The sequence below is a fragment of the Mustela erminea genome, chromosome 16, assembly GCF_009829155.1.
Source record: "Mustela erminea isolate mMusErm1 chromosome 16, mMusErm1.Pri, whole genome shotgun sequence".
Taxonomy (NCBI): Eukaryota; Metazoa; Chordata; class Mammalia; order Carnivora; family Mustelidae; genus Mustela; species Mustela erminea.
In genome coordinates this window covers 50,866,565-50,893,282 of record NC_045629.1, presented here as the reverse complement: position 1 = coordinate 50,893,282, position 26,718 = coordinate 50,866,565, and the positions used below count along the sequence as shown (strand labels likewise).

General features: G+C 46.4%; 1 long non-coding RNA gene across 1 annotated transcript; it reads right to left on the bottom strand.

Moving 5' to 3' along the window:
* Window positions 1-1,499: 1,499 nt before the first annotated feature.
* LOC116574917 lies at window positions 1,500-12,292 on the bottom strand. The gene is made up of 4 exons (XR_004279545.1): window positions 12,136-12,292; window positions 3,618-3,784; window positions 3,128-3,161; window positions 1,500-1,875 (listed from the first exon to the last, which is right to left on the bottom strand). It is a non-coding gene; the product is annotated as an uncharacterized LOC116574917 (long non-coding RNA).
* Between the last annotated feature and the right edge of the window lie 14,426 nt (window positions 12,293-26,718).

The window sequence follows — 26,718 nt, the reverse complement described above, 5'->3', positions numbered from 1 at the left end:
TTCCTAGAGGAAAAGAAGCAAGCCAAGTGTGGTAGGCTGAGCAGGAGTCAGCAGATGAATGAAGAGAGGCAGTCATTGGTCAGAAGGGCATCCAAGACTTCCCAGGACAAAAGCACAGAGGCGGGAAGGCATACTGCGCCCGTACATAATCTGTGTGGATTTGGAACCCAAGAGGATCCAAAGCAGTAATTGGAGACAGGGTGAGACAACAGAAGGCCTAGAAGCCAGGACAAGACACTGCAACTTGTCCAGGTTACCACATCTTGTCTAGAAAACCTGCAGTTCCTGACTTTTATCAGACAGACTCCGATTTCTTAAGTTGGCAATTTAAAAAAAATACTTTTTTAAAAAGTTGTAGGAGTTAGATAAAACATCTTTAGATTTGCCCACAGGCCTCTCGCTCAGGACTTCTGTTAGAATGAAGATCAGATAAGTGGAAAGATCATATCTCATAATAAAAGTTCACTCTTGGGGCAGCTGGGTGGCTCAGTGGGTGGAAGCCTCTGCCTTTGGCTCGGGTCATGATCCCAGGGTCCTGGGATCGAGCCCTGTGTCGGGCTGTCTGCTCGGCAGGGAGCCTGCTTCCTTCTCTCTCTGCCTGCCTTTCTGCCTGCTTGTGATCTCTGCCTGTCAAATAAATGAATAAAATCTAAAAAAAGAAAAAAAAAGTTCACTTATGGCAGTATGATTAGAGAAAGAGATGAGACAGGAAGATGGTTTATTCGACAACAAATCCGCTGAGACTTGTGTGTGTGACAAGAAGTGGCATCACAATATTGGGTTGTGGACCCTAAGCTCGGTGCAGGAGGCAAATTGAATGAACAATCACACGTATGTGTGAGTACTCACTGTGAACTTACTCCAGGGAAGAGAGAAAGGGGAGGGCCTACATTATGGCTAAAGAGGGAAGAGAACCGGGGCACCTGGGTGTCTAAGTGGGTTAAGCCTCTGCCTTCTGCTCAGGTCATAATCTCAGGGTCCTGGGATTGAGCCGCACATCGGGATCTCCGCTCAGCGGGGAGCCTGCTCCCCCCCCCCCCCCGCCTGCCTCTCTGCCTACTTGTGATCTTTCTCTCTGTCAAATAAACAAATAAAATCTTTAAAAAAAAAAAAAAAAAGGATGGAAGAGAACAGAGTAGAGGGATATTTGGAAAGTTTGGTAAAAATTGAGCTGGGAAAGAAAAGAGTGGGGAAGTTTCAAGGTCTTATTTAGGATAGTAGGTAGATGCTGTTTTAGGAAAAAACTGGTCACTGGGACCTTTGCCACTATCGAGAGTTCCATAAACAGAGTGAGCATGGCTTCAACAGATGATGCAAAAAAACACAAGTTAAGACCTACCTTTTCATTTCTGTCCTCTGACTGAGCCATTCAAACAGTCCTATTCGTCTCTTTCTGGGGATATTACCAGCCCTGCCTAGTTCACAAGGATTAGTCAGGCTGCTTCCGAGAAACAAAACCAACAGGAGTATATAGAGAGAAGTAGAGAGAGAGAGGTTTATTCTAAGGATAGGTTCACATGAGCACAGAGGCTGACAAGGCCCCGGATCAGCAGGCTGGAGACCCAGGGAAATCAATGGTGTATTTCTGGTCCAAAAGCCAGCAGGCTCAAGACACAAGACAGCCCATCTTTCAGATCAAGTCCAAATGCAGGAAAAAGCCCAGCGTCCCATCTCGAAGGCAGTCAGGCACAGGACTTGGTTGAAGAAAAGTCAGCCCTTTTGTTCTATTCAGGCCTCCAACAGATTAGATGAGGTCCCACCCACTGTAGGGAGAGCAATTTGTTTTACTCACGCTGTGGAATCAGATGTTAATCTCATCCAGAAACATCTTCATGGAAGCATCCGGAATAATGTTGGACCAAATGTCTGGACACCCTGTGATCCAGTCGAATTCACATATAAAATTAACCATCACAGGACTTTTGAGTATAAAATGAAATAACTGATTTGAAACTACCTTAGACAGTTCAAGGGCCCTGCAAATATAGTATAGTAAGCGGAGAAAGAATTCATTGCTTGTAAGCTATTGTTGGATATTCTCCTATAAATCCATTGCCTCTCCTGCCCTGGGTGTGGAAGGCTGGTCTCTGCCAGGAGCAGTACATGGACTCCCTGAGTCTCTGGTGTCTGGCTGGGAGACAGAGCAGAAGACCAGGAACCAGAGGAGACAAAGGTTGGGCTCTCATGGGAGGCTTAGGTCCTGCTGGTGTCCCCCCCTTCCTGGCTACAGCTCCCTCCCCTGCTCTATCAGGCCTAGAGCTAACAGCTTCCCTCTGCTTGAGCTTCTGGGTGCTTCTCCACCTCTGGTTAGGCTCTTACCCTCTCAAAGAGCAGGTACCCAGTAACCGTCTTGATAGATATTAATATTAAATTCATCCCTGAGCTCTCAGAGGACATTCTTATTAATTCTATCTCTAATCTCAAATCAATTCGTGCCATTTTTTTCTTTTAATAATCACCACTTTCATATGTTTGACCCTGAAGAAACTGTCATAACACAAAGGGAAGAGTGAGCCACCTTTGCCAGGAGTGCTTGATGCTAAGGGACAGGTGGCGTGCATATATATTAAAGCTCCTGATAATAGTAGGCAGTTGCATATCATAACTTCTTCAAATACTGGGTCACTTCTTGGGGTAGGCAGAGCTTGAGCACTAGTGGTGACAGTCCCCAGCCACAGGTTTTCGGGTTCGGTCGCAGGGTCTCAGCCGGCTCCCGGAGGGATGTCTCCTCTGGGGTCTCGAGGACCACCTGCGCATGCTCTGTGGGCCCTGGGCTCACGCCACTTGGCGCAGGGGATGGCGGGCAGTGGCTGGGTGACAAGCCTACGCTACCGAGCCCCCCACTGACCAGGAGAACGGAGCCTGCGATAGATCCTTTAATAACAGCAACTACTGCACCAGGAACTGTGGCTTTGTGCCCGAGGCTGCGGTCTTCCTGACCTATTGCTTGCCATCTCCACAGCTGGTACCCGAGTCCATGCCACCATCTGTCTCCTGGGGGACTGCCACTGGCCCTGATGCTCCTGTACCAGGGATTTATCTATGGTCTCCGAGATCCCCTTCTAAGCTCTTCTCTGTAATACGGACCTGGGACGATGCAAATTTCACTCCCTCTCCCTGGCTCTACCTGGCAGCTAGCCGGCCTCCTGCTGGGTCTGGCCCTGTGAAGCATTAGAAGGAGACAGAAAAGTGGGAAGAAGGGAGAAGGAGCTTTTTTCCTGTTTGATGGTATTGCCCCAGTGGCAGCAGGTAATTGGCTCCAGGGACTTGGAGTACTTCCAGCACCCCAGGGGCCAGTCCTGCCCACTCCCTCACCTGCTGAGCAGGCCGCTGAGAGATCCGAGAACATGCAGAGCCACGCTCCCTGGGTGAAAGCCAGAGAGCAGCCCATCTTCGGAGCTCTGAGTGGTTGGCTTCCCTCCGGGACCCTCATCCCTGCACCAGCTCTAGGAAGCCCCTCTTCCAAGCTCCTAGGAGCCCACAGGAGCTGCGGCTTGCAGTTACCAATCCCTGGCTTATTACTCTCTTCCTTTTTTTCTTGTACTTTTCCTTTTCCTTTCAGCCTTCTAAGGCCTATGAAAAGCAATTCTATTACAGCCCCTCTTTGAAATACGTACCGTGATGTTTCTGATTGGCCCTTGGCTGATGCACTTTTTAAGCAACTTTCCACTTATCAGCCAGTTATCTTCTGAAATGGTGCCTCCGATCGCATCACTCTCCAGCCCTGCCCATCAAGGTGCTTAGTTTCTAACAGTGGAAACCGGAAACCAGTGCCGGCTGACTGCTGAACAGAAGAGGAATTTATTGAAACTGGGGAACTTGGAGAGAATGAAGAGGAAGACGGGAGACCAAAGTGCAGAGGAAGGCTTGCAGGGTGAAGCTGCTGGAATGGTTTCCTGAGAAGGCACCCCCTGCTTCCTTTCCATGGGAGGCTTGGGGCCGCTGGGGCGGCAGCCATCCATCACCCTATGCCGGACACTGCTGCCCTGCATCCCTGCACCTTCCTGACAGCACTGAGGTTGCCCTAATAGTTTCTGACTGGCCTTGCATCTTTGAGACACACTCTGATGATTCAAAGTCCCACACTAGGGCACCAGATCAGCCTTCTTCTAAATGTTAGGCGAGGCCTTCTCATCCCTTCGAAGCCTTGGCTTCCATAGCAAGAACTCGGACCCTGCCTTCCATTATTAAGTGGTTACCACAAAGAAAAAGGGCTTGGTATGCTGGCCAGGCAGTGACAAACATCTGCCAGGCTGCCTAAAACCCTCCAATGGCTTCCCCTGCCACTTAGAGCAAAATCCCCTAACTGAGCCTTCACGGCTGGCACGATCTGGCCCATCAAGCTTTCGGACCTCACCCCACGCCATTCTCGCTGGCTCGTGTTCCCATCACATGGGCTTTCTGTCTGTCTTTGAACATGCCACACTCATTCCAGCCTTCAGTCTGGAAGGCCCTTCGCTGATCTTTCTAAGGGACCTCCTTTTCACTACTAAGTCTCAGCTCAAACACCTCCTCAGTGAAATATCAGGTTTGCCCTGATATCTTCTTGTGTGTTTTTTTGTTAGTTTGTTCATTTTCTGCCTTGCTTTCTGCAGAAGGTGACTCCTACCTTGTCTGTCATTGCTGCAGTCTCCCTGGGCACTGGGGAGCATGCCTGGTGTGGAACAGGTGCTGAATGTTTGTTGAAGGAATGCGTGGATGGCTGGATAGCATGAGTCTGTTTAGGATGGAGCTCTCCTCAATGAGGAAAGAAGCAAAACAGTTTCATAATGGAAGCAATGGCAAATGGGATCCCACGAATGCTTTTTAAAATCATTAACTTTCTGGGATCCATCCATGACATTTCTTTTGGAGGTTTTACTAAGGAGTTAGGGATCTTAGGTAGGTCCTAAAAAGTCTGTTTTGATCTTCTGGAGAAACCATGGGTTTCCTTCTGATGACCACCAGTTTATAGTTCTCCGTTCTAACAATTAAAGTAGAAGGAAAAATTGAGGTAGGGAAAACCACAAAGTGCACCTTATTCATACTGAGTGTGCAAGAGGCTGTACAGTTACAACTGTTACAAGGATATACAATTGTTGCACGAATTTGTGTCAGACGCACCTGAGTACTGCTCCCACATCTAATTCTTATTAGCTGTGTGTTGTTGGCTCTGCCACTTTAGCTGGGTGACCATGAGCAAGTCACTGAATCTCTCTTTGCTTCAACTTCCACGTTTGCAAAAAGGGAATAACAACAGCACCTACATTATAGGGTTGTTGTCAGGACAAAATTAGTCACTATATAGAGATGACTTAGAAAAGTGTCTGGCATATGTGCTTTGATAAATTACCATATAAGCATGAGCTATTATTACAGCTAAGATTGTATCTGTTGGTTGAGAAAAGAAACTTGGCCAAGATAGAAATTTATTGATGTCTTGTATATGTTAGAGGTAGGCAACCCAGGGCTGATGTAGCCGTTTCACAGTCATCGAGGACCGAAAATCCTTCTTTCTTCACTACCATCTAATACATAAGTTATAGCCTCAAAGCACAAGATGGCTCCTGAAGCTCCTGTCACCACGTCTGCATTCCAGGCATCAGGAAGAAGGCTGAAGAAGGACCTCGTGGCAGAGTCAACTCTCATTAAAGAACCTTCCCAGAGGACCCACACAGTGTTCTCACTGGCCAGAACCAGACAACATGGACACACATAGCTGGAAGGGGCACAGGAAAATGCAGTTTTCACAGGGCACATTGCCATCCCAAGTAAAATTGGCCTTGTGTTCTGAAGAAGAAAGAGAGAATGGATATTGCACCTTGTGCAAGTTATTTAACTCCCCCCCCCAAATTTTAGTTTAGTTTCTTTCTTTTTTTTTTTTTTTTTTTTTTATTTGTATAGTGGGAACAATGGTACTTATCTCCTACAGCTAACTGGAAGGTTACATGAAATAAAGCCTAAAAACCGCTAGCACAGTGCCCAGCACATACTAAATAAACCTCAGCCGTATCATAAGAAGGACAAATGTATGTCTGAATACTTCTAAAAAGAAGCTAGGCAAAACCAAAAGAACCGAAAGTAAAAAAAAATATCCCTGCGAATAAAGTACTGATTAACTTCAGAAAGAAACCTACTCTGTCTACAGTTCTTCTACCTTTTCATTATTTTGGCGCTCTTTATCTCAACTGGCTTTCGGCTGACAAAATTCCAGCTTTAAATATTACGTCACCTTGCCATCCGACTAACAAAGGGCCACTGTGTGTCTGGGTGGGATGGTCTCAAACTCGTGGTTCTGAATCTTTCTGATCTCACCCACCATCCAGCTTCCGTTCCACTGTGTCCAGGGTTCTAGACCAGTGGCTTATGAACCTGGCTGATCCTAAGAGTCACTCATCTGAAGAGGTTTGTGAAAATACAGCCTCCCAGTCCCCACTGCAGGAATCAACCTGAAAGACTTCTACATCTGCCTCAGCTGTGTCAAACGGACTCTGGGATTTTGGGCTAAATGACTCACCAGCTTGAACGTTTACATAATACAAATGAACCTACTTTGAAACATAAACACTGGCTGAACGTTATGAGGGCCAGGCATCGTTCTAAGCACGTTGCATGGGCTAACTCATTCAGGTACTGTGATTCCCCTTCATGGGGCTCAGGAAACTGAGGCACTCAGAGGCTAAGCAAGTTGCTCAAGGTCATGCAGAAACTGGGAGCTGGCATTCAGCCTGGACAGTCCGGCTTCTGAAAGTCTGTGTGCTTAACCCCTACCCCTTCCATGCTCCGATCTATATAGAAGAGTCGAGGCCCTCCAATACAAATTATAAAAATCTGAACAGACTTCCTCTTGGCATCTATCAAGTAAATTGCAAAATAATCTTACTCATGATCGTTTATCTTCCCAACCATGCTTTGGCACAGGTAAGTTCGTTATAAAAGTATTTCAAGGCAAGCATCAAAAATGGTGTCGAAACGATATTCTTATGTGTGTGTATGTTTGCATGGTTCTTTACATAAAGAAATATATCTGCAGGGGCGCCTGGGTGGCTCAGTGGGTTAAAGCCTCTGCCTTCGGCTCAGGTCACGATCCCAGGGTCCAGGGATGGAGCCCCACATTGGGCTCTCTGCTCAGCAGGGAGCCTGCTTCCTCCTCTCTCCCTGCCTGCCTCTCTGCCTAATTGTGATCTCTGTCTGTCAAATAAATAAATAAAATCTTAAAAAAAGGAATATGCTTAAAAAAAGAAATATATCTGTGCACACATATATACACATATATATACACATACGTGCTGTAGAAGGAGGCCTACAGAAAGTCTAAGGGAAAATGTAGCAACCTGTGACAGTTAATTCTGTGTGTGTTTATTTATCTGAAAGACACATTTGAATTTTTTCTAACAAAAATTTCTTAAATTTTAAAGATAAGGCATTTTATATATTTTAAAGCAAAGACAGTATAAAACAGCAGCTCTATCCTATTTTCTTGGCGAGTCTTGCAAGCCCTTCATTTGAAATTCCTCCTGTAAGATCCTTCACAAAGAAACCTGAGGGGCGCCTGGGTGACTCAGTCATTAAGTGTCTGCCATCGGCTCAGGTCATGACCCAGGGCCCTGGGATGGAGCCCTGCATTGTGCTCCCTGCTCCGCGGGAAGCCTGCTTCTCCCTCTCCCACTCCCTTTGTATTCCTGCTCTCGCTGTCTCTTTCTGTCAAAGAAATAAATAAAATCTTTAAATTAAAAAAAAAAGAAATCTGATGGAAAGTCTGGATTACAGGTGTGTTTGCCTGGTGGCCAACCTATTGGTGTTAGAGGGTAATGGATGTGGGTTTAGATCCTAGCTGTGACATAGATGTCAGACAGGTTACTGAATGGCCCAGCCTCATGCACGCTCATTTGAAAGGTCCAGGGGCTGATCCTTTTGCAGGGCTGAACGCACGTATACAGGTGCTTAATATAAGCCAACGACCATAGTTAGCCAGAAGCAATCGTCATCAGAACATAACTCAGGATTGTTATGTTCCAATCCCCAAACCAGCACCTTTTGGCTAATCATAAGGATTATAAATAATTTGTTAATTAGAATTAAGCGTCCACTTCTGTGAAGAAGTTTGAGGGATGGAAAAGGTCAGGCTGAATTCGGGGATCCTGGTGAGGTCGGTTGAAGTCTAGTTTCTAGTTCAATGCATGTACGTTCCTTGGGACAGGCAGTCACCCTAAGCCCTGGCCTCCCAGCTTCTGAACTTTCCATTTTCCAAAACACAGATTTGTGTGAGTCACACCCTCGTGTGCCTTTCTGCTGTGTCTGCGGCCTGGCTGTTTCCATTCTACCCACGGCCATCCCCACCCCTCCTGCTCTAATAGCGGCTGTTAAGGCCTTGCTCAAGTAGTCTCTCTGCTTCCATCTGGATTCCTCCCCACCCCCAACGCTGCAGTAATTGCGGTCTGGAGGGTTACCAGTGACATTCTTCTTGCCACATCCAGGGTTCAGCCTTATCTTCCTGGACCTTGCTCTATCAATCATCACTCTCTCCATGTCTCCAGGCACCTTTCTTTCAGTCTATAAATATTCTCCAAGCTCCGGCAGCTTAAAAAAATAATAAAAAATTAATAACCTTGGCCTCGTGTCGCTCTGTGGCAACTGCCACATTTCTGGAATTCCAGCTTCTTCGTGGTCAAGAGTTTCAATTCTGGAAACTTTAGCTCCCATGTCTGCCATTGGTAACTGTAGGACCTTTTGCCTCACCTTCCTGTGCCTCAGTTTCCTCCTCTGTAAAAGAAGGCTACGATTCCCATCCACCTATCAGGTTGTTGTGAGAATTAATGCATCAATGCAGAGCCTCGTTATACAGAAGGTGATCAATGTCAGCTATGATCTGAGTCCCACATTCTCCCTTTCATTCTTCAGTGTACCAGAACCTGGCTCAGGACTCACCACTCCTGAGACACTTCTCAGAAAAGGTCACCCGTGACCTACTACTTGTTAGTCAATGGCCCTCTGTTGCATTTGACATTACTGGTTATTTCCTCCTTCCTGAAACTCTCTATTCCCTCATCTCTTGCCATATCCTGCCGCGTACCCATGTCATCATGCCCTAGTTAAACTGAGTGTGTGCATGCGCGCATGCGTCCATACACGCACACACCCACGTGCACACACGCTCACCTTCAAACCTTTGCTCTTGTGAAACTATACCACCGCCATCAGCGCCCAACCCCTCACCCTCCAGAGTTTCTTTCCCTCATGCCTTCCTCAGGTTAACTTCCACCGATCCTTCAAGATTCCTCTCAGACCTTGCTTCCCCTGGAATCCCTCCTTAACACTCTTTTCCCACCAAAGCTGGGTTGGGCGTCCTTTCCTGGTGCTCATGTATCACTCGTGCACTTCTCACGCTGTGTTATCATTCTGTCTCCCCAAATGACTGTGAGCTACCTGGTAAAACTAACAGAATCATTTCAGACTCCTCTCTTAGTTTCTAGCACTTGATAGGGTGTGAGATACATAGTAGGAACCCACTCAATGTCCATGGAATTAAGTAATCAACTAATTAGTACCAACCTCCATCTATATCCCTTAAGTCTTAGGTATTAGATGCAGAATGACATGACTTGCCAGGAGTCAAGGGTTTAGAAGAAGTCAGTGGCAAGGAAAAGAACAGGCTGGGAGCTCCTGGCTGGCTTTGCTGGTAGAGCATGCAACTCTTGATCTTGGGGTTGTAGGTTCAAGTCCCATGTTGGGTGTAGAGATTACTTAAAAATAAAGTCTTTTAAAATAAAAAAAGCATTTTTTAAAAATGCATAAGGGGCATCTGAGTGGCTCAATTGGTTAAGCGTCTGCCTTTTGCTCAGGTCATGATTCTGGAGTCCCAGGATCAAGCCCAACATCAGGCTCCTTGCTCAGAGGGGAGTCTGCTTCTCCCTCCGCCTCCCCCTCCCCCTCCTCATGCACTCTCTCTCTCTCTTTCTCTCTCTCAAATGAATAAATAAAATCTTAAAAAAGAAAAGGCATAAGGTTTGACCACGTGTGGTAAGAAAGTTGGCAGAGATGGGCAGTTTGGCAGGACGGAGGAGGCTATCAGGTAGATAAACTCTCAACATGGAGAGGCAGCATGCTTCGGAAAGCTGACTTCACCTTCCTTTAAGCTCTCAGGTTCTCACAGAAAATCACTAGCTGAAAAGAATGCAGAAGACAGGTAAAGAAAAGGATATTCCCTTTCTTGCTTGCTTCTTTCCAAAAGAGCACAGTTAAAATGATAATGCTTGAAAACTTCTGGGCACATGCTATTTGTTTCTTCCAGATACATGCTATTTGTTTTAAAGGATAGAAAGAAAGAAAGGCAAGAAAGAAAAATTTGTTTTCAAAAACTTAGGAGAAATTCAGAACATTCTTGGCAAGCTGATATACATTCCCACAGGCACAGTTTATTATCTGCTTGTGGGCATCTCCTTTGCAAGCTGGCTATTACACCATCAAGCACAGAACCCAAAGAATGTCTGGATATTTAGTAACTTTGTTACCAGTGATTTTCCTCCGACATGAAGGCAGATTCACCAGGAATGAAGAGAAATTCACCATTCCTAAAACTAGTCATCAGCTAGAGGCATTGGGCATTAATGATAACAATTAAGCTTGTGAAAATCAAAACTTCGTCTTTTTAACAGTGCATTCACATGGCTCAGAATTCAAAAGATGCAAAGGAGTGTACAATACAAAATTTTTCTTCTCATCTGTCCTTTCAGAGTTCTGTTTAGACAAAAGGACATATAAACATGTACATTTTCTCCCTGCTGTCTGCTTTTTGCTATATCCAACTATACACTGGTTCTTTTTTTTTTTTTTAAAGATTTTATTTATTTATTCGACAGAGAGAGATCACAAGTAGGCAGAGAGGCAGGCAGAGAGAGAGGAGGAGGAAGCAGGCTCCCTGCTGAGCAGAGAGCCCGATGTGGGACTCCATCCCAGGAACCTGAGATCATGACCTGAGCCGAAGGCAGCGGCCCAACCCACTGAGCCACCCACGCGCCCTATACACTGGTTCTTGAACCTTACTTTTTTCACCTAACAATGAGTACATGAAGGAACTTTCTTATTTGATTGGTTACATGCTATAGATACCCCATGATTTATTTAACCATTTCCCTGCTCACAGGCATATAGTGTGCTTCTAATATTTTGATGCTCAAATAATGTTGTAATAAATAATCTTTACATCCATCATTTTGCACGTGTACCCAGGTATCAGTCGCTTAAATTCCTAGAAGTGGATTAGCTAAGCCATGGGGAATGTTCATGTGTAATTTCCTTAGCTCTTGCCAATGTCCTCTCCAGGGAGGTGATTGTACTATTTCGCCCTCCCGCCTGCCTTCTTGGATCTCCAACGACAGTGTTAGCTGACTTTCTAGGCTTTGCCAATCTGGAAGGTGATGAATAACATCTCCATGTACCTCTAGCTTGTATTTTTCTTAATTTGAGTATGGCTATACTTTTTCTTCCCTCCTCCTCCTCCTCCTCCTCCTCCTCCTTCTTCTTTTATTTCTCAGGGCTATGCGCATTTGCCCCTCTTGTTATAAAACAACCACCACAACCACCACAATAATAATAGCTAACACTTATGGAGTGTCTTACCATCTGCCTAGTACATTACAGGCATCTCATTTACATCTCTCAACAGTTCTGTTGTTGGTTTTTTTCTTTTAAAGATTTTATTTATTTATTTAATGGTGAGAGAGCACACAAGCAGGGGGAGCAGCAGAGAGAGAGCGAGAAGTAGGCTCTCTGCTGAGCAGGAAGCCCCAACGTGGGACTCGATCCCAGGGCCCCAGGATCATGACCTGAGCCCAAGGCAGATGCTTAATCGACTGAGCCACCCAGGGGCCCCAACAGTTCTGTTGTAGGTATCATTACTATTGCTGATTCACAAATGTGGAAACTGAGGTATAGGGAGTGGAAGTAACTTGTTCAGGGTCTCAGAGCAATAAATAGCAGTGCCGGGGGTTGGAACCAGGCTTCCTGACCACAGAGTCCGTGATCATAGAAACGAGGTGGCTACACGCACTGATCAACAACCACACCACAGCAATAGGGGCCGTCAGGCATCAACTCCCAGATTCCCTCCCTGATATTCCACAAGAGTAGCTGGCTAACGTTCTCTCACGCTCTTACCTCCTTTTGAGGTTATTGTCTTCACAGGTTCTAGTCTCCTTTCGAGATGTGCTCTTTAGGGACCACACTATCTCAGGGACCCAGAGCTCCCAGAAATGCAGCCACGTGAGAGGAATAATTGAGCATCTGAGTGGACATCAGCTCATGGACAGCAGCCGCAGACCTAAAGGAAGGAAGAAGTAAAGTTCATTCGTCAAACATTTACTGAACATCTATTATGCGCCAGGCACTGGGACACAGCAATGAACAAGTCGAACCAGGTTCCTGTTCTCTAAAAATGATATTACATGGGCAATAAATAAATAAGAAAAACATTGATAGTAATAAGCACGATGCAGAGGGCTAAAACTTGTAGTTTGGTAAAGAGGGGCATCTTCGGGCTGGCAAGGTGGGGAAGGCCTCTCCAAAGGAGGCGGCAGGTACACTGAGAAGTAAATTATGAGGGGAGGAAAGCAGCTACTGTGGTTCAGGGAAGAGCATTGCAGGCAGAGGAACAGCCACTGCAAAGGTCCCAAGTCATGAACAGGCTGAGCAGATCTGCTGAAGGGAGAGGCTGGTGTACCTGGAGCCCAGAGAAAGGGAGCAGCATGGTTCTGCAAGAGATGTGGCCAGAACTTGCCTCAGGGCTCCTAGGAGCGGAAATGAGAACCTGGGGAATAGCTATGCCCAGTGGGAAGCTCTGAAGTCTTAAACTGCTGTGGGGGGATGGGAACATGGGTCTGTGTGTGACCTAATCTGATTTAACTGTTTTGAGAAACAATCCCTTTGGCTGCTAGGAGGACAGCAGATGATAGTGAGGCAAGGGAGCAAACACCGAGACCAGCTGGAGGCTATGGAAGTGGCTTGGACAGGCCGAAACCATGAAGGCTTGGACCAGAGCGGTGCTTCTCAAGCTTTAGGGCTTCAGAATCCTCTGCGGGTCCCTACCCCACTGTTCCTGATTCTGGAGAGGACTCGAAGATTTTTGCATTTCTAACCAGCTCCCAGATGGTCTCCTGACCCTGCTGGTCTGCAAATCACATGGCGAGAGGCATTGACGAGACCCGAGAGGGAAGCAGTGGACAGATTTCGGCATATCTTGGAAGTAGAGTCCGCAGGACTTAGTAATGGATTGCAGGAAAGTGGAGAATCAAGGGTGACTTTGGGGTTTTGGTTAAGCCACAGAGGAAACAATCCCATGGGGGTGTGTTTTGAGAGGGGAGAATGCAAGCAGGAGCAGATAGAAGGGGGTAGAATCTGGAGTTCTACTGCGGGCATGTGGAAATGTCCGTCATGGGGTAGTGACTTCTGGTGCCGGGGTGAGGGGCCTGGGATGTGATTTAAAGTGACAGCACGGGAGGAGGGGGCCCCCAGGAGAGTGTGTCCTTGGGGAGGAGAAGGAGCGTAGGGTAGACCCCTGGGCATCCAACATGTAGAGGTTCGGGAAGAACAGGGGAACCCGTGGGCAGGCCGCAGAGCTGGAAGCAAGGTGCAGGGTGAGAGGCCAGACTGCAGAGGAGAGCACCCACCGAAGGGAAGGGAAAAGAAGAACCAGCGAAAGGGAGGGCAGGATGCTGTGAGACTCTGGAACCGTAACCGCAGCTAGGTTCTTCAAGCATCCTGAGCAACCATCAACTCCAAATGCTTTTCTTCTGGGAAAGGGAGGAAGGTGGAAATCCCAGCGATTACAGCTCCCTCTCCAGCCGGCCTCGAGCCCTGGAGTGGCGGCAGCATTTGAGAGAAAGAAATAGACTGAGTTCTGGGAGCTGGGCCTGGAAAGGAGAGTAGGGATTCAGAAATGACCATGGATGGCTTCTCAGATGGAAGGCCTATACCATTCTGGAAAGTTCTTCACGTTCACTTCGAAGAACAAGCATTCCTGCTCCTCTCTCCAAGGGCAATTAATTCTTCACCTGGTGTTTGTGAGCGCTGGGCTTCTGAGCTGAACCCTGGCTCCACGGAGGTCTCCTCCCTTGTCTGCATTTTTGATGGCTTCCTCCGGCCTGGCTCCTTCCCCTCAGACTACAATAATGCCACTCTAACCTCAAATAAAGCTCTGTTCCCCCACCCTTCCTCCCCTACATACTGCTCTCATTGCTTTTACCCCGAACTTCCGACAATGATGCTCATGCTTCCTTACTTTCTTTCTCGTCTGCACCGCCTGGAATTTGGCTTCTGTCCCTGCCACTGTCTCCAAAGCCACAGCCACCTCCTAACTATCAAATCCAGGGTCTGCTCCTGTAGGTCCTTGGCTCAGCAGTGTCTGTGCTCCATTTCCCACAGGGATCACCCCCTCCTTCTAGAAACTCTTGCCTCTACCATTCCATACAAATGCTTTCTTCTCCCACAGTGTGACCTTGGGGTCCAGGACCCTCTGAGACCCACCACTGGTGGTCTGGTCTCCTTCTCTGCCCTCTCCTGGATGATCTCAGCCATACCCTTGCACAATCACTTGGCCATGAACTGATGGCTGGTGACACTGCCATTCGCAGCTTCCTGTTTGATATTTCCATGTTCCGCATGTCAGAGATATCCAAAGCAAAACCTAGGGCCACAGTTTGCACTTAAGAAACATACATTAAGTCCGTATTTGATGAATGAACTGGTTTTGTTGTTCTTGTTGTTTCTGGTTCATGCCCATCTTCTACCTGTATTAAAGAAAAGGCAATAAGCAATACACAGAACACAAACACCTCTTCCCCTTCTATCTGTGTTAATGGAGTGACCTCACACCCTCCTCTCTCACTGCATCTAATTGGTCACCCAGGCTTGTAGATTCTATCTCCAGAATGCTTCTGGAATCTTACTGCTTTATTCTTTTCTGTTCCTACTCTGCTGTTATTTCCTTTTCTCCAGATGACCAACGGGAGCCTAACTCGGTGGCTCTCAAAGCTGACTACACATTAGAATCACCTGGAAGATCTTAAAAGACATCCAGGCTCACCTAGGCTAAACCTGGATGTCTGAGGGGTGAAGTGTGAGCACGTGTATTTCTAAAAAGCTCCACAATTGATTACAGTATGCAGTCAGATTTAAGAACCACAGATACTTTCCCTCTCTAGTTATCCAGTATTTCCCTCCAAGAAAATCATATCTCTTCTGTTTTAAATCTTCAGATGACTCCCTATATCTTATAGCAAGATTTTAAACCCAGGACCCAGTTTCAGGGGGTCTGTGAACTCCATTAAATTACACTCAAAACATTTTTTTAAAGATTTATTTAACAGAGATCACAAGTAGGCAGAGAGGTGGGCTGGGGGAGGGGGTAGGGAGGTCGGGGGAGAGGGAGAGCAGATTCCCTGCTGAGCAGAGGGCCCCATACAGGGCTGGATCCCAGGACCCTGAGATCACTACCTGAGCCAAAGGCAGAAGTTTAATCCACTGAGCCACCCAGGCGCCCCTATGCTCAAAATATTGTAGGGAGATGATTCATCCATTCTCAAGGAAGTCTGCTTCAAAAAAAGTAAGGAAATACTGGTAAACTCAACACTTACTATGTGCTAAGCACTTTAACCTGCAGGAGTCATTAATATTCAAAACTAATCCATTAGTATGAGTGTCACCTCCTTTTTACAGATGATGGTTAGGTAACTTCCCCAAGTCAGCAAGCTCTTGGAGTCTGGACTTACACCCAACTAGATCTTCTCTTTACCACGTCCCTGGTTTGCAGGACTAATCCAGACCAGGTAGTTCCCGCAAAAAAGGCCCTCCTCCACCTGCCTAATCACTTGTATCCCTCCTCCCACAGCCATGCTCTGGCCACCCACTTCTCTCCATATTCTGAAATCACATAGTCCGAGCCTCTGTCCCCCACACATGCTCTGACCACTCCCTAGAATGTCCTCCCTACGCTTCCCTGCCAAGCAGAATCCTACTTACATTTCAGGACTCAGCAAAAAATGTTCCCTCCAATTCTCTGAATCCTCGTCTCCCCCTCCCCGTTTCCCCAGAAGACCTCGATTACGGCACTTTGAGCATCAGATGATAGAGGGTAGTGTTCTCATCTCTCCCTCGACGGGCAGAATTCCTTGAGAGAGGCAACTGTGTCTTGTTCATCTGTGACACCCCAACATTTCACAGCACCCTGGCCCACAGGATGGGCTCAATGAATATTTGTTTAAAAAACAATTATAATTTAATTGTATGAAGACCCAGGTTTGATCCCTAGTATCTCCGCAAAAAAAGAAAAAAAGGAGAATAGAATAGAATAGAATAGAATTTGAGTGTGCTTTCTACTTATTAGGGAGTACCCGTGTTCTAAAGTAGGAAGAGTAGGCCTTTGTCTTATGAGAATGACGTTTAGGATGTTCTTAGGTTGCCAAGATGTCCCTGCCGATCTCATAGAGTTATTGTTAAGATTGGATGAAATAATTATTTAAAAGCACTTGGCATTGTTAAACACACTAGGAAAAAGAAAGCCTGAGTATGAACTAACTCTCTGCTCACGTCCAGTGGCTAATGGGCCATTATGAATGTCAGGAAATGTAGATTTAACAACCAACAGCTACATGCCTTACAAAAGTGTCTGTCATTGCATTGGCATCTCCTGCTCTGAAGCAAACAATTTCCTCATTGCTGTGGCATTCTGCACAGCTGAAAGAGCCACACCAGGAATGCTCCATTGAATTAATACTTACTTAAAATTGATTTTGTAAAACGTGTCTCAAGTGTCCTGAGAGGTTCAGGCAAAGTTGCTTTTTACCAGGGGTGAGCAAACAGAGGCATTGGGGTGCAGTTGGACATACATGGGCCTTTATGAAGCTTTCTGATTTCGATAGTATCCTGTTGAGGGATGCCTAAAATAGAGCACTTGGGAATGAATAAAACTGGTCTTTTAATGAAAATTATAAAACTGTGGCAAACTCATGAGGTCGGACATATCTTAATTTTGAATGTTCTCACTCAGTTTCCAAGTGGTTTTTTTTTTTTTTTTAAAGATTTTATTTATTTACTTGACAGAGATCACAAGTAGGCAGAGAGGCAGGCAGAGAGAGAGGAGGAAGCAGGCTCCCTACCGAGCAGAGAGCCCGATGCGGGGCTCGATCCCAGGACCCTGGGATCATGACCTGAGCCAAAGGCAAAGGCTTTAACTCGTTGAGCCACCCAGGCACCCCTAGTTTCCAAGTGTTTTTAAAAATTAGCCTAGCTTGCCCCACTTGCTAATGAAAGACTGGGTATTTTCATTTGTGGAAAGTGATTTCTAAGCCCAATCCTGCAGTGTGGTAGAAGAGAAAATCATTAAACTGATGATAGCATAATACACCAAGCATCACAGAGTGTGAGGCATTTGGCAAATGCCAAGGAAGAAAGAGAGAGAGGTGGTGGAAGGAAGGAAGAGGGAGGGAGGGAGGAAGAACAGAGGAAGGAAGGAAACTAATAACTGAAAGTCTACAAGGACAGAGTGAAAGGAAACATTACTTGCCCCCCTCCAACAGACAACCATACTGAAAAACTTTTTCACTGGAAGAGGTATATATCATGTGTGCACACCCACACTTGTGTATCCTCGTGTGCACACACACAAAGTAGGATATTAAAAGAAAGTCTCATACTGTAGAGAAGGATCAGAAAGACCAAACCAACGCCAGACCCTCATTTAATTGTTTCCGGACAACAGTATGATGAGCGTAATGGTTAAGAGTTCTGGCTTGGAAGTCAAACTGCTGGGTTGAAATCCCACTTCTACTTCTGACTGTGGTAGAGATCACCTTCTGTCCTGCAGTATCCATTCTCCCCCTTCCCCCTGAATTTTAACTGGACCTGTGACCTTCAAGAAAAAATACTACATTTCCTAGCCTGCTTTGCAACTAGGCATGGTCATGTGATCACATTCTGGCCAATGGGATCTGAACACAATCTCCAGGTCCAGCCCTTGAAGGGGCCTTGATCGCACTTTTCCTTTCTTCCTCTGTAGGAAATACAGCAGAGATGTTCCTCCATCCTTGACAAAGAGGAATCACATAGCCCCTAAGGAAGGCAGAGCGACATGAAAGAAGTCTGCCACCCCAACAGGGTCGAGCAGGCTTCTCAGCCTTGGACTGCCATGATGAGACTAACATAAGAGAGAATTAAACTTCTATCTTGTCTAAGCCATTGTTACTTTGGGCGTTGTTAGCAGCAGAACTGACATCCTAACAGAGTAACTGATGAAAAACAAGTCGCTTAACCTCTGTGGGCCTCCCTTCTCTCATCTGCAAATTGTGGAAAATACAGTTAACAGTAAATACAGCAGCCATAATAGTATCTTCCTCCTAGGGATAGGGCATGTAAAATGTTGAGACCAATTCCTGGCACCTAGTAAGTACTCACACATGTTAGCTACTAGGAATATCGAGGTTGAGTTATTGAATGGTATTTATATTATATACGTAGCATGACAGTAGTCTCTGGTAGTTCTAAGCTCATGATCTCCTCAGACATCCTCTTCTCACTGGCATTTAAATATCTGTGTAAATTTACTAAACACTCTTACATGGTACTTGGTGGGTGGGTATCAAGTTGTATGCCGTGAGCATCGTATAGAGTATTGTTTTGCACATCCTGTATAAATAAATTCCAGAATGTGCCTTTCTTAGTTAAGAAAATCCAGAAGAAGCTTAAAGTTAACCATGAAATGTACAGACTTGAGAAAATTCCGGAATGGGCAGCTTTGAAGCCCCACTGAAGCCCGGATTTATGTTTATATTAGGAGGCTGAGAGTTCACAGGGATACACTCAACATGTTCAACTGATTTCACCTCCTTGGCCTTCCCCAAACTCAGTCCCCCTCCCCTCCTTTATTACCACAAACTTTACACTCTGAAGAGAACTCAGCCCCAAGCATGTGAAAAAAAAAAAACAAAAAACAAAAAACAACAAACCTCTCAGGTCCCTGAGACCTGGGGGCTGAGCTGCTCTTGTGTGTGAAGTGAGGTGGTTCCCCCCTCAAGTGGTGCTCCTCCCAAAGGTACCCAGGTTTGCAACCTGCAAGAACTTTCTGGAAGGAAACAGTAAGACCTAGCGCCTCTTCTTTATTGGGGGGAAGGGGTAAAGGGAGAGGGAGAATCTTAAGCAGGCCCCACACCCAGCACAGAGCCAAAACCAAGAGCCTGACACTTAACTGACTGAGCCACCCAGGTGCCCCCCAGCCTCTTCTTTTACTTTCCAAAGTTAATGTAATATTCCTGCTGGATATAGGGTGCAGCCCCAGGTGGCTTAGGCTGAGGTCAGATGTCAGGAAAGAACAACCAGCAGTGCCCCCGTGAAGGCTCAGGGTCAGAGGAGGGTTCTCTTTTGGAAAGCTAACCATGGGAGCAGTGTCCAGAGCTGATCTTCTCTGGTCTAGCCATGTGACATTACGAGTGGGCCCAGGGAAAATGGCTAATGGTCACTGAGAATGTGGGTCCTCTTGGCTGTGGAGCAGTCATATCCAAGCATAATGCAGGGCTCCTCTCTCGTGAAGCCTGTGTCTTCTACTGTGTTCAGGGGCTCACCTGGACTGCCCGGGGCTGACCAGCAGGCATGCCTCAATGACTACAGTATGTCCAGGAATGGATGGGGCCTCCTGATGAGATAAGGCCTCACCCTGCTGGGTGCCTTTCTGCCTTGGGGCTCTTATATCTTTAGGTGCCACAGAGGAGAAGGAAGGGCTTATCAGTAAGCATAATGATAGCCTAGACTGACTCCTTAAGACTGAACGGGTTCTCTTGGAATTCCTAAACTTATCCTAAGAAGGAACCTCAAGAAGGCGAAGAAAGAAAAGGAGGAAGGAAGAAAGTATCTTCCTGATTTCTTGGATATACATTTAAAAAGATTTTTGGAAGGATGCATAAGGAACTAGAAATGGTGGTTACCTTTTGAGGGTTGGGGTAGAATTGAGTGGATGGGGAACAGGGGAGACTTCCCTGTCTTCTTATACTTTCTGGATTTTTGGAAGCATCTGGGAAACTGAGTCAAAAAATTAAAATAGAATAAATGAAAAGCAATAAATAAAAACTATGTCTTCCGATAATTTAGGGAGGTTGAGCAGGGTGTGAGAAGAGGAAGGAGGGGGAATGTAGCAGTAGCAGTTACAGACCCTGTTCCTAGGCCAGGCTCCACCTCAATATAATGGAAGGCCAAGATGCAAGGAAACGTTGCCTCATTTTGGACCTTCATCTATTAAAACAGTTACAGTTATAGGGCACCTGGGTGGCTCCGTGGGCTGAGCCTCTGCCTCTGCTCAGGTCATGATCTCAGGGTCCTGGGATTGAGCCCCGCATCGGGCTCTCTGCTCAGCGGGGAGCCTGCTTCCTCCCCTCTCTCTGCCTACTTGTGATATCTCTCTCTCTCTCTCTGTGTCAAATAAATAAATAAATATTTTTGAAAAACAGTTACAGTTATAATCTTGTCTCAGCTACCTCTGAACTTGCTCTTAAATCTGGGCTTTCTTTGTCTCTCCCCTTCATTACTCTGACAGCCTTCCAACAGGCCTCCTTGTGCCAAACTTCTAATCCCTCGAAGCCATCCACAAAACTTTAAATTTCTTTTTGGAAATGAAAACCTGATTGCACCCCTCCAGGCTCTCTCCATGCTTAAAGTCCTTTGTAGTTGCCCACCGAACGTAGGATAACATCTAAATTCCTTCTGCATCCTTCCAGGATCTCGCCACACTCCCACTCACCCTGCTCTACCCACACATGGCTGCTGGTGGTTTTCTGAATGGCCCATCCTGTCATGCTCTGTGGCTTTGCATATGCCATTCCTTCACCCTGAAGTCCCCCTTCATGTTTTGTCACCCTAGAAAGCTCCATTCTTCTGTCAGTATTTGGCTCAAATGCCATCTTCTCTGTGACCCATCATGGCCCCTTTTCTCATCCCCAACCCTGACCCATCACCCCACAACACTCTGGACACGTGCCTATTAACTTTTACTTCATTCTCTTAGCTCTATTTCTATAGTTTCATTAGACTCTCAGCCTCATAAGAGCAGGAGTCATGCCTTAATTCATCTTAAATACTTTTTTATTGTTTAAGTACAGTTTAGGCACAATGTTATACTAGTTTCAGGTGTACAACGTAGTGATCTGACGGTTCTATACATCACTCAATGCTTACTGTGACAAAGTAGTTACCATCTGTCAGTCACCATATAACATTACATATACATTTTAAAGATTTTATTTATTTGCCAGAGAGAGAAAGAGCACGAACAGGCAGGGGGAACAAGAGGCAGAGGGAGAAGCAGACTCCCCACTGAGCAAGGAGCCCGATGTGGGGCTCGATCCTAGGACCCCGGGATCGGGACCTGAGATGAAGGCAGTCGCTCAACTGTCTGAGTCAACCAGGCATCCCACAACATTATATATTTTTAAAAAGATATTAAGTAATCTCTATGCCCAACATGTGGCTCAAATGGACAAGTTTGAGAATCGCATACTCTCCTGACTGAGCTAGCCAGGTGCCCCCACCATACAATGTCATTACAATATTATTGACTATATTCCCTATGCTGTACTTTTCTATTTATCTTTATACTTCCAATACACAGAAGAAAAATTGTAAATGGATGAACAGTTTGCTCCAAATGACATTCTCAGGATTGGCCACAGAGAGCAACTGCGGAAGGTACCCTAAGGTTAAACTTGCCTTCCAGAATTCTGTAAATTTGGCTCTGTCCCTGTCTAAATAATAATGAAGTTTAAACACTACAGTTGGCTCTGTCCCTGACTAAACAATGGCTGGAGTTTAAATTATAGCCAGATAAATCCTTAGCTTACTTTTTTTCCCTTAGTGATTAAGTACTTGAAGGAGATGTGGCCTGATACCAAGGAGCAGTGTGGTTTTAGGCACCACATGAATGCTTTGGAAAGTCGGGACGTGTCACATTCCTTAGTAACAGCACAGTGATACTGTAGCAACAGGTAGGGTCCAAGAGCAACCATGTGTGGACAGATTCACTTTGGGGGAACTCCAAGGAGTAGAGTAGGGGTGTTTTTAGTTCCAGCTTGGAGAGCCAAGTGTGGTTCTCACATGGTACTTCTCTCCGTAGGGTAGGTGAGGTGAATGTTAATGGAATTCTAAACTGCTGAAAAACTAAACCCCACGGAACTTTGTGCAGAACACTTTTTTTGTGATTTTTTTTTTCACTCTGGTAAAATATACAGAATTTGCCATTGTAACCATTTAGGGAGTAAGCTTCAATGGCATTGACTACATTTACAATGTTGCACAGCCACTGTCCATTTCGACTTGTTCATTATCCTCAACAGAAGCTTTGTCTCTTCTCCATGTTTGATTCCCCCCCCCGCCTCCAGTTCCTGATAACCTCCATTCTACTTCCTCTCTCTATGAATTTGCCTCCTCTAGGTACCTCCTACAAGTGCAGTCATACAGTATTTGTCCTTTTCTTTTTGGTTTATTTCACTTAGCGTAATATTTTCAACGTTCATCCATGTTGTAGCAGGTGCCAGACCGTCATTCCTTTTTATGGCTGAGTAATATGTCATTGTATGGATATACCACATTTTGTTCCTCTGTCCACCCACTGGTAGACATTTGCGTGGTTTCCACCTTTTGGCTATTGTGAAAAATGATGCTATGAACAATGGTGTACAAGTAAGTGAGTCCTTGTTGTTCATTGTTTTGGGGTATATACCTAGAAGTGGACGGGTTTCGACAGCTGCTCCACCAATTCACATTCCCACGAACAATGCACAAGAGTTCACTTTCTCTGCACCCTTACCAACATTTTTTCTGCCCTCCCCCCTTTTTTTTTTTTTGAAATAACCATCCTAATGGGTTTTGTAGTTTCCCTTTACATTTCCCTAATGACTAGTGATGAGCAGCTTTTTCACGTGCTTACTGACCACTTATAGATCTTTGGAGAAATGTCTGTTCAAGTCCTTGCTTCATGGTTTGTTTGTTTGTTTTTAAGAATTTTATTTATTGAGAGAGAGAGAGCACGAGTGGGGAGGAGGGGCAGAGGAAGAGGGAGAAGAAGACTCCCCGCTGAGCAGGAAGCTGGACTCAGGTGGGACTCGATCCCAGGACCCTGGGATCATGACCTGAGCCCAAGGCAGATCCTTAACCTACTGAGGTACCCATGTGCCCTCTTGCCTCATGTTTTAATCAGGTTATTATCTTTTTCTTGTTGAGGTATAGGAGTTCCTAATATATTCTGGATACTAATCCTTTATCAGATAAGTGATTTGCAGAGATAATTTTTAAACTCCATTCAGGAGGGAGCAGTAATATTATATTCAGTAGCCATCAAAGTGGTGATGCCCAGCCTTCTGAATGCTAAAATGAAAACTATGTTGCCAGCTGGGAGACTCGATCCCTTCCTGTCAGCACCTAAGAACTGGGGGCAAGCAACCAACAGCAACAGGTGGCAAGAATGAGAGCCGAATGGGGTCAAGGCACAAGGGGAAGGATGACCAGAACTCAGAGGGTCAAGGGAAAGACCCCAGAGTTGCCCCTCCCCATCTCCCCAGCTGCCTCAGATGTTGACTGAGAAAGCCTCTTCTGATTCCTCCTCCCAGTGCCCACCTGAGGATATCCTGCCCCAACTTCTCCCCTCCCGACCCTCATCACCAACTGAGAATCCCATGTTATTTTAGGCCAGGCTTTCTTTTCACTTTGTTTCTGGGGCCTCATTCATTCAAGGCTGACAACGCAGCTGATTAGAAGATGGCTGAAAGTTCCCATCTCCCCAAAACAGAGCTGTGGTTAAGAAAGGGGCATCAGGGGGCACCTGGGTGGCTCAGTGGGTTAAAAGCCTCTGTCTTTAGCTCGGGTCATGATCTCAGGATCCTGGGATTGAGCCCCACATCGGGCTCTCTACTCAGTGGGAAGCCTGCTTCACCCTCTCTTTCTGCCTGCCTCTTTGCCTGCTTGTGATCTCTGTCTGTCAAATAAATAAATAAAATCTTAAAAACAAAACAAAACAAAACAAAGGGGCATCGGCTGGAGCCCCATGATCAAGCTCTGTCTTTGAAGCCATTGGCTGTCTGGATCCTGGAATCCCTGTTTACGAGCCCTGTGATCTTGGGAAATCACTTCTCTGCGTCTCATTTGTTTCATCTGCCAAACAGCGATAATAATAGGATCCACATCAGAGGGCTGCAGTGAGGATTAAATGAGATACTTCCTGGAATGTGCTTAGACCAGGGATGGCACGTTGTGAGGGCTTCATAAGCATTAGCTATTATTATCTTCCCTGCATCCAAGGTGCTTCTTAAGTTCTGGAATTGGCACGTTCCCGCGAGTGACCCCACACGTTGCTCCTCCTCTGATGTTCTACTGGGTGCCTTTCCCAGGTGGCTGACTGCATGGTCTACGAATAGGTAATGATGCAGCCAACGACGTCCAGCATCATAGTCAATAACATTAGAAACTGAGTCACAGTGCCCAGATAACAAAGAGAAGAGGCATTTGTCCCAGAGGAAGGTGAATCACTCAGAACTACCCTACAGAGAGCAACGAAAACACTCTGTGATATTTTCCTTGACTACCCCAAATCTCACCGCATTCTCCTGGGAATGTGGTTATCATTTCACTGTTGCAGCCAAGCGTCATTTAGGGCACCGGAAATCCAACCATGGGATGCCAAGGAAGAGACACATGAATGAACGCCTGGCTCAGGCCAAGATCCCCATGGCAGAGCAGCTAAGAGTGTGAGTACTAGAGTCAGGAGTCCTCAACACCACCCCCTTCCCAACCCCCCCGCTCGGCAATACATCTGCTGTGTAACATGGGCAAGTCGCTTAACCTCTCTGGGCCTCAACTATTACCACCTGTAAAATGGGGGTAATGGTACTGCCCACTTCACGCTATTTTGTGAGGCTAAAAAGAACTAATACATGTATAGGACTCGGAACAGTGGCTGGCATAGAGGAAGCCTTCTCTTAAAAATACGTGTAACACTCTGGATTCATCAACCAGTGAGCAAACACACAGTAATGGATATCAAAGAGAGACAGATGGAGAGGGTGACCCCAGGTCCTCCAAGCAGCATGTCAGGCTATGTGGTGAAGGAGAAGATAGCTTGTCGCCTTGCCTTGGTGTTTGGCACTCACTGGAGTGGCCGCCCTCCTTATCGCACAGAGACACCTGCAGCCAGCCGGGTGGGGAGAGGAAGCTGAAGGCAAGAAGGATGAAGAAGCCTCACAGGGGCTTTTTGGGGGCGAGGTATTGGGAGGTACCCAGGGCAGGGGCATTCATTCCATTCAAAATCTCTTGGAAGACGACCAGTTTATATTTGCATATGACTTAAGCAACACCAGCTTCATTATTTTTTTTCCCACCAGCCCTTAGCTGTGAGATTACATTAAAATAAGTTGTAAACCCTTTCCATGGCTCTCTATACCTCCGCAGTTTGCAAAGTGGGTTAGTATCAGGCCAAGGGTGCTTCTATTTTTTTTTTTTCCTTAAAGATTTTATTTGTTGGAGAAAGAATGAGCACAAGCAGGGGGAGCAGCAGAGGGAAAGGGAGAAGCAGGCTCCCTGCTGAGCAAGGAGCCCGATGGGGGCCTTGATCTCCGGACCCTGGGATCATGACCTGAGCCACTCAGGCGCCACCCAAGGGTGCTTCTAGACAGGCATGCAGGGGCTGCTGTGCCGCCCCCCACCCCCAACTTGGTGTCCCAGAAACACCTCCACTGGCTCTGCGGTTTCCCAGGAGTAAACTGCCAATTCTCAGGTTTCAAACTCGTCTTGGTTTGGCATTTTGGCCATAGCTCCCTTCCTGGCTCAACTGGCATTTCCTGGCACCCACTCCCGTTAAATTCATCCGCTTGAAGCAGGCGTACAGCCCGATGCTTCAAAGCACAGAATCCGGGCCGTTTTACCCACTTTCAGTACTTCCCGGCTGCAGGAGTGGAAGCTGATCACTCCATCTCTTAGGGCCTTAGTTTCCCCATGGTCAAGACGGGGCTCACCTGCGCCTTCCAGAGCTGCTGTGAGGATTACAGGCGATAAGTGAGCCGTGCTTAGCGCATACCAGGGCAGGGCTGGTGCTGGATAACTGGGAGCTATTATTAGCCGGCAGAGGAAAGCACAGCGAGGCCCTGCAGCTGCTCTCGGGAATCCCTGCTCCCTCCTTCTTCCCAGTCTCCCAGTTTAAGGAGCAGGATAATTACTAACGTGTTGAAAACAGAGTGGGGTGCAGGTATATATCTAAAATCACAACCCCAAAAATATGTCCATAAAGGAATAAAATTACAAACCAGTTTGGGACCAACTGTCCCAATCCAGCTGTCTGGATTGTGGGGCACCCTTTGCCCCAGGCAGCTAAGTGTGGCTGTTTTGTGAAGTAATTTGAATTGGGGGTGGGAGTGAGGAAGGCAGGGGGTGCCTCGGGGCGGGGCTGGGTCCCAGAGACTGGGCTCTGATGTGGTCTGATCTGGGAAGAACTCTAATGGAGCCCACCCACAGGAAGGTGGGAGTCAGTCCCTCTGTTCTCTGTGTTCTAACTGCGTGACAGGCAAGGGCTGGGGACAACTGAGCCAGAAGCAGGAGGTACTAGGATTTGTCTTTGGCACCGGGGTAACCAGACTCTAAAGTGCTGGTTATACCCACTCTTGCAAAACAAAAACAAAACAAACAGCAACAAACCCAGGTGTCTTTGGCTAATATTAAGCAGGC